The sequence below is a fragment of the Jaculus jaculus genome, unplaced genomic scaffold (assembly GCF_020740685.1).
Source record: "Jaculus jaculus isolate mJacJac1 unplaced genomic scaffold, mJacJac1.mat.Y.cur mat_scaffold_160_1_50273_arrow_ctg1, whole genome shotgun sequence".
NCBI lineage: Eukaryota > Metazoa > Chordata > Mammalia > Rodentia > Dipodidae > Jaculus > Jaculus jaculus.
Genome location: NW_025423422.1, coordinates 42219 through 49843, shown reverse-complemented (window position 1 = coordinate 49843; position 7625 = coordinate 42219). Strand labels below are relative to the sequence as shown.

The window sequence follows — 7625 nt, the reverse complement described above, 5'->3', positions numbered from 1 at the left end:
CATGGGTGAGTGTTGAATGCATGAAGCCAAACACCAAATGTCATGCAGTGTTTTATTTCATTTATATAGATAATGTAAAATAGGTAAGTTCACTGAGACAGAAAGAACGTTTGGATATATACAAGTTAAAACAATATGGTAGCCAGGTGTGGTGGCACAGACCTTTCATTCTAGCACAGGGGAGGCAGAGGTAGGAGGATTGTGGCTGTGAGTTTGAGGCTACCCTGAGAGTACATAATGAATTCCAGGTCAGCCTTACCAGAGTGAGACCCTAAGTAGAAAAGCTAGTAATTTGTAAAATAAAAATAAAATGAGACAGTCAATAGTGGCTTAGGGATGGAGGAGGAAAGTCTAAGTTCTAGAGAGGACATCTACATAGTAGCAATGGGTTTCTGAGAAGGTCTCTTTTAATATCTTATTTATTAATATGAAATAGATGAAGAAGGAGAGAGATAAAATGTGTGTACCAAGGCCTACAGCTGCTGCAAATGAACTCCAAACTCATGTACCACTTCGTGCATCTGGCTTTACATGGGTACTGGGGAATCAAACCTTTGTTCTTTGGCTTTGCAGGCAAGCACCTTAACTGCTAAATCATCTCTGCCACCCTGAGAAGGTCTTTTGATGTTCATGTCACATACAACAACATAAAGTTATGAGACCATAGATGCTACTCCAGGTTTTCGGGTGTAGACGGATCACTTCTTCAAGAAAGAAATGAAGGAAACAGTATGTTTGTGGGCAGAAATGGATAGACCCTTGGGTGGGAAGTGTAAATCCTCTTTTTTTTAAAAAAAAATTATTTTCAAGGAGATAGAGAAGGAGTCAGATAGAGACAGAATGAGTGCACCAGGGTGTCCAGACACTGCAAATGAACTCTAGACACATGCACTACCTTGTACATCTGCCTTTACATGGGTTCGGAGGAAGCAAACCTGGGTCCTTAGGGATGTTTGATGACTCATTTGTTAAGGCACTTGCCTGCAAAGCAGAAGGACCAGGTTTGATTCCACAATACCCATGTAAACCAGATGCACAAGGTGGCACATGCATCTGGAGTTCATTTGCAGAGGCCGAAGGTCCTGGTGTGCCCACCCTGACTCTTTCTCTCCTCCTATTTCTCTTTTCCTCTCTCTCAAATAAATAAAAATAATTTAAAAAATAAAGATGAAAACAAATAAAATCAAAAACTCTGCATAAATGGCTCAGTTGGCAAAGTGTAAGCCACTACTGTATGAGGTCCTGAGTTCAAATCCCCAGAATCCATCCATGCAAATACATCGCATAGCACCTTATGCCTAAAATAAATAAAAACAATAAAACAAATAAAATACATTTTAAAACCCATTGCAAACATATGGCAGAAAGTTGAATGATAGGTAAAAGCACAAAATTAAAATGCAAGAGTCCATACCTATGAAACGATGGAATAGATCCCATCCTTATTTTATGACAGCCAAGAATAAAAAGGAATAAGATGAAAGTGGCTTGGGAAAAATAACTTCAAATGGGGGCTGGAGTGATGGCTCAGCAGTTAAGTCACTTTCCTGTGAAGCCTAAGGACCCAAGTTCAATTCCCCGGTACACATACAAAGCCAAATGCACAAGGTGGGGCATGCATCTGGAGTTCATTTAAAGTGACTGGAGGCCATGGCATGCCCATTCTCTGTAACTGCATCTTTTCTCAAATAAATAAATTAAATCTTAATTTTAAAAGTCACAAGGAAACTATCATATACAATTAATTGTATATTAGCTATAACTAATACATAGTAATAATAATTAATATGCAGTAATAAAGAAAAATGAATAAAGTAAAGAAGGTGTCACATACAAGAACTGACTAAGAAAAGTTATTATTATTTTTTCTATTTTTTATTTTGGAGAGAAAAACAGAGAGCACATGCACAAGAGAGAGAGAATTGGCACACCAGGGCCTCAGCCATTGCAATTGAACTCTAGATGCTTGTGCCACCTAGTGGCCATGTACAACCTTCCTCTTGCCTCACCTTTGTGCATCTGGCTTACTAGGGATCTGGAGAGTCAAACATGGGTCCTTAGGCCATGAACACACAGTGATCCTCCTACCTCTGGCTCATGAGAGCTAGGGGTAAAGGCATACACTACCATGCCCACCTTCATTCTTTGGTGTGTGCAAATGTTCTATGGTCCTGACACCTCCAACATTCCATGGTCTACATTGCAACTTAGGGTTTACATTCAAAGATTCATACAGTTTAGCACTCAGGAGGCAGAGGTAGGTGGATCATCATGAGCTCAAGGCCACCCTGAGACTATATAGTGAATTCCAGGTCAGCTTTCATGATCCCCAACCCAGCAACACACAAGTAATGTGGCAAGGTTGGAATGAGAGCTGGCACCTCATGGAACATAGCTGTTATGGGTTCTGTATGCTGACAGTGGGGAGCAGAGAGACCATCTTCAAACACTGTTCCTTCAGATCTAATTCACATTTTTCAATTCTTGAGCCTTCAGTGGGTTCAGTCTTACAGTCAGGATATCTTGTTATCCCCATGATAACCAGAGTAGTAATTCCTTCCTTAACTCCTTCCTTCCTTCCTTCCTTTTCTTTGAGAGATAATGGGGGCACCAGGGCTTCTAGCTGCTGCAAACAAACTCCGATGCATGCACCACCTAGTAATCTGGATTACCTGGGTGCTGAAGAATTGAACCTGGGTTCTTAGGCTTTGCAAGCAAGTGTTTTTACTGCTGAACCATTTCTCTGGCCTTAAATTTTTCTGGTTTATTTATTTATTTACTCATTTATTTACAAGCACTGAAAAATAGAAAGAAAAAGAGAGAGAAAGAGTGAGAATGAGTATGCCAGGGCCTCTAACCACTGCAAACAAATTCCAGACACATGCACCACTTTGAACATCTGGCTTTATGTAGGTACTGGGAATTGAACCCAGGTCAGTAGGCTTTGCATGCAAGCACCTTAACCAATGAGCCATATCACCAGGCATGTTTTCTCCCTTTTATGCAGTCCAGAGTCCCATCCCATGGAATGGTACCACCCATAGTTAGGCTGAATCTTCCCACCTATTTTAGAAATTCCCTCATAAGCATGACTCAAGGATTTTGAGCATGGCAATTTAAGTCCCTTCAAGTTAACAACCACAAAAAAAAACCAAATCAGTCCCCATTGTATGGTAAAGCTTTAATTTTATAGAAAGCTTATTATATATACACACAAATAATAAATAAATAAATAAATAAACAAATAGACAAATTAATCCATATCTACTGAGTATTCCATTCATAGAGGCACACATGATATGGAAACAGCCATACCTCTTCAGGGGCACACATACACATTCAAGCACACTCATGAATACATATAACACACATGACCATGTATGACATAAATGAATATGTATAACACACACAAATATGTATAACACACATGAACATATATGACCCACATGAACATGTATAACACACATGAATGTGTATAACACCCATGAATATGTAAAACACACACAGATATGCATGCATACCCACATACATGTATATGCATTGACTATATATACATATATGTAATGCATACAACAACATACACATATAAGTGCCCACAGACCACAGACTTACATATGAATGTATACATATATATAAATGCATGCACTTGTATGCACATACCACACATAGGCAAATAGAGACTGACACATGTATCGATACACACCCATACATGCACCCCTCATACAAATATCAACACACATGCATGTACACACAGACACACACAATATACCACAGAAGCATGGTCCACACTTATAGTCCCATACACAGATATTTACACACACACCATGAACACAATAAACACCCTTGTTCCTAATTCACACACATACAAAATGGGATAAATTTTTTACTATGAAAGCTGAATTTTACTTAAAACATGTTTTTCTTCTTCATTAGTTTAGTAATCAAAGTCAGCCAAAGGATCTATCAAATGTATTTTTTTTGTTTTAGATAAAGTAGAGTGAGAGAGAATTGGCACACTAGGGGTCTCAGCCACAGCAAAAGAATTCCTGCTACTTGCACCACCTAGTGGATATGTGCAACCTTACACTTGCCACTACCTTTGTCTAACTTATGTGGAATCTGGGAGATTGAACATTGGTTCCTAGGTTTCACAGGCAAGCACCTTAACTCACTAAGACATCTCTCCAGCCCCAAATGTTTTTTTGTTTGTTCGTTTGTTTTGTTTTCTTAGTGTGGGAACTCAGTAAAATCCAAGTCATTTGGTAGGCACATGGGTGGGTGACAGCTCGTGATGGAGGAAAATGGCTAAATCGTGCATGATCCTCTCCTAGACATGTTGGATGGGCCATATGGTCAGCTCAGCCCATCCTAATACACTATGGATCCTGAGCAGAAGCTGCCCATCTGGCGCTCTCAATTTTTTTTTTAGCATAAACTTATGCCTGTCTCTCAGTATGGACAATACCTTCTAGCAACTAGAAGGAACCCCAATTTTCTAAACTGGATTTTCATCTCTCAGTCATTCCTTACACACCTTTCATCCCCGAAACTTAGGTGGTAAATTCCGGGTCAGGCTAGGTGGAGCTCAAACCTACCTCAAAACAAAAAACAAAAATAAAAACAAAAACCCTCCCCAGTCTGGTTCCCTGTGTACAGTGGGAGGGGTGAACACACAGCAGTTGGAATGAGAATGAGTAGGCCAGACCCCTGTTGCCAGGTTCCTCCCACCTCCCTGATCTGGGTTCCCTGTGCTGTCAATGTTGTGGGCGGGGCATGGCAGTGTGCAGCAAGGAGGCCAGGCACCTGTTCTGGGATCTTCTCACCTCTCTGGTCTGGGTTCCCTGTGATGGTCTGTGAGCTGGAGGGCATGGCATGGAATAACTAGGCCAGATGCCCTGTTCCCTGGCTCCTCCCAGTACCCTGGTCTGGTAGATCCATTGTACCTTGCTTGGGTAGGCCTGGGGTCCCTGTGTGAGCTGTAAATCAGGACTTTTGTTCTGGTGTCCTGACTGGCCACTGGGTACCAACAATCCCTGTTAACCTGATGCAGAAGGTGCATGGGTCAAAGCACAAAACTTGCTTCCTCCTCAATAAAATAAAAAGTCTTCCTATAATGGGTAGACAACAATGCATAAAAGCCAACAAAGTCAGAAAAAGGACAGATCGCCCACCAAGAATGCCTAGTGTGACAATGGAAGCTCCAATTAAATTCTAAAGAAATCAACAAAAAAAAAAATCATTCACAAATGAAAACACAACAACCAACAACACCCTGATCAAAAAAATAAATAAAATAACTGAACTGGACGCAAACCAATCAAGGAACCCAGCAGTTGTTATCAATGAAATTGAACAGAATGTTTTCTGGAGCATTCAGCTTTTGACAGTAAGCTCAATTGATTGAAGAAAACATTAGAAACGCTCCAAAGAGATATGAATTAATTGAAGGTAAGTCAAGAAATGGGAAGCTCTTCAACAACCCAATTGATTAAGCTCAATGAAGACTGAACAAATGCAAGAATGAACTCAGGAAGCACAAGAAAATCAGAACTCGAAATTGTACCTCAAAAAAAGAGATGGATATGATGCAAAAGTAACACAAACAGAAGACAAAAACCAAATAGATATTATAAAAACCTCTTTAGAAAACCCCTTACACAATGAGTTACTCATGTGAAAGAAAGAACCCTCTGATCTGGAACATAAGGACAGAAGGAATTGATTGGGAGGGCAAAAAACTTTGCTAAGTTCAAAAAATCAAGTGAGGAGTGATTTCAAGAGCAGTGTGGTGGACAGAGTGCTGGCTCAAGACCGGAAAATTGTCCTTGGGAGTTGGCATGCCCCTGCAGGCCCCGTGGAGATTATTGGCCACTGGACAGCAATGCAATTATATGAAATCATGGCTAGTTATACTACCTGTAGCTACTCAAACAATCCTGTACTTGATGAAAGGTCACTCAAGATACTTTGTACTGGAACAACTATAAGACTCCTGAACATATTAAGGAATTTGGGAGCAGTGTCAAAAGTAGACTTTTCTCCCCAGCCTCCATATAACTATGTGGTCACAGTTTCCTCAAAGAACTCATATTTATGGCCCATACTCCCAAGAACCTATAAAAAATCTTTTCCCATTTTAAAGACCACAGCATACTGTGCTACTTTTCGACATGATGTCCAATTGTTGTAGCTGGTAGTGAAGATGGTAGAGTTCAGCTTCTTGATATACATGAGAGGGCTCCCCTCAGGCAGTTTGAAGACCATACAAAAGCAGTTCACACAGTAGACTTTACATTTGACAAATACAATGTGGTCTCTGGGGCTGATGATTATGTAGTTAAATTATGGGATATTCCAAATGCCAAAGAGATTCTGATATTCAAAGAACATTCTGACTATGTGTGGTGTGGATGTGCTAGTAGTAAACTGATCTCTTTGTAACAGGGGCAATACGATCATACTGTGAAGATGTTTGATGTGATGTGTGAACAAGTAAAAATGTTTTCTGTGTCAAGCAATGGGCAGGCTGTGGACAGTGTCCTGCTTTTCCCCTCTGGAGGGTTTCTGGTATCTTCAGGAGTTTCATTATGTTAAAGTCAGGGACATGTGTTAAAGGAGGGTAGTTGCTTGTGTCTTTGAAAATATCATCACAGGGACTGTGACATGTTTATGTTTGAGCAGCTCAGGACAGAGGTTTCTCTCTCACTCAATGGATAGGAAAGTCAAAGTGTACAGCACAGTGTCCTACAAAGTAGTGCACAGCTTCAATTGATTACACAGATTCAAGTTTAAGTCTTGCACTTGCTCATGAAGATGAGCCAATTGTTGTTGGATGGACCAATGGGATAGTGAATGTTAAAACATCAGAAATTTGAACAAAGGAAAGATTCTCTTCCAAGGAGAAGGAGGCCTGCATATCGAACTTCTATTAAAGGAAAATATTATATGAAGCATTGGGATGACATTTTTATCAACAGGCAACAAAGAAGCACCTAGAATGGTATGACAAGGACTCTGAAAACTTTCGGATCTCAAAGGCTCTTGACAGAAGCCCTTGAGCTAACTGTGTAATAAAGACACCTGAGGTTACAGTGTCCACTCATAAAGGAATTAAATCGAAGAGGAGTCCTTGCAAATGCTCTGGTAAGGTCAGGATGAAAAGGAAATTACTCGTGTTCTCAATTTTTTGATAAGTAATCTGTCTCAGCCAAGATTGCCCCTGGTTTGATCAATGCTGCTGAAATAATTATTGATATATATCTGCCTGTGATTGGTCGGTCACAAGTAGTTGATAAAAAGTTTTTAGTACTTCAAGGACATATACAAAAAGAGATGGATTACCAGAGAGAACTGCTAGAAACTTTGGGGACAATGGACATGCTTCTTGCCTCCCTGACAAACAATGAAATCACTTGTGTGCTGGAACACACTCCTGTTGACTTTCTAGAGAGCAAGAAGATAGAGTCATAGTGTTTGCTTCTGGCTTGGAATAGGTTTGACTCCATTAACTATTGGTGAAAAAAAAAATCTCAACACATTAAGAAAGATAGCCAAATTAGTCAAACAAAAAAGAAAAGTCTCAAATTAACAAAATCAGAAATGAAAAAGGAGAGATCACAACAGAC

General features: G+C 40.0%; 1 pseudogene; it reads left to right on the top strand.

Moving 5' to 3' along the window:
- Nucleotides 1-5899: 5899 nt before the first annotated feature.
- On the top strand, nt 5900-7470 carry LOC101606028 (annotated as a pseudogene).
- The last annotated feature ends 155 nt before the right edge of the window (nt 7471-7625 follow it).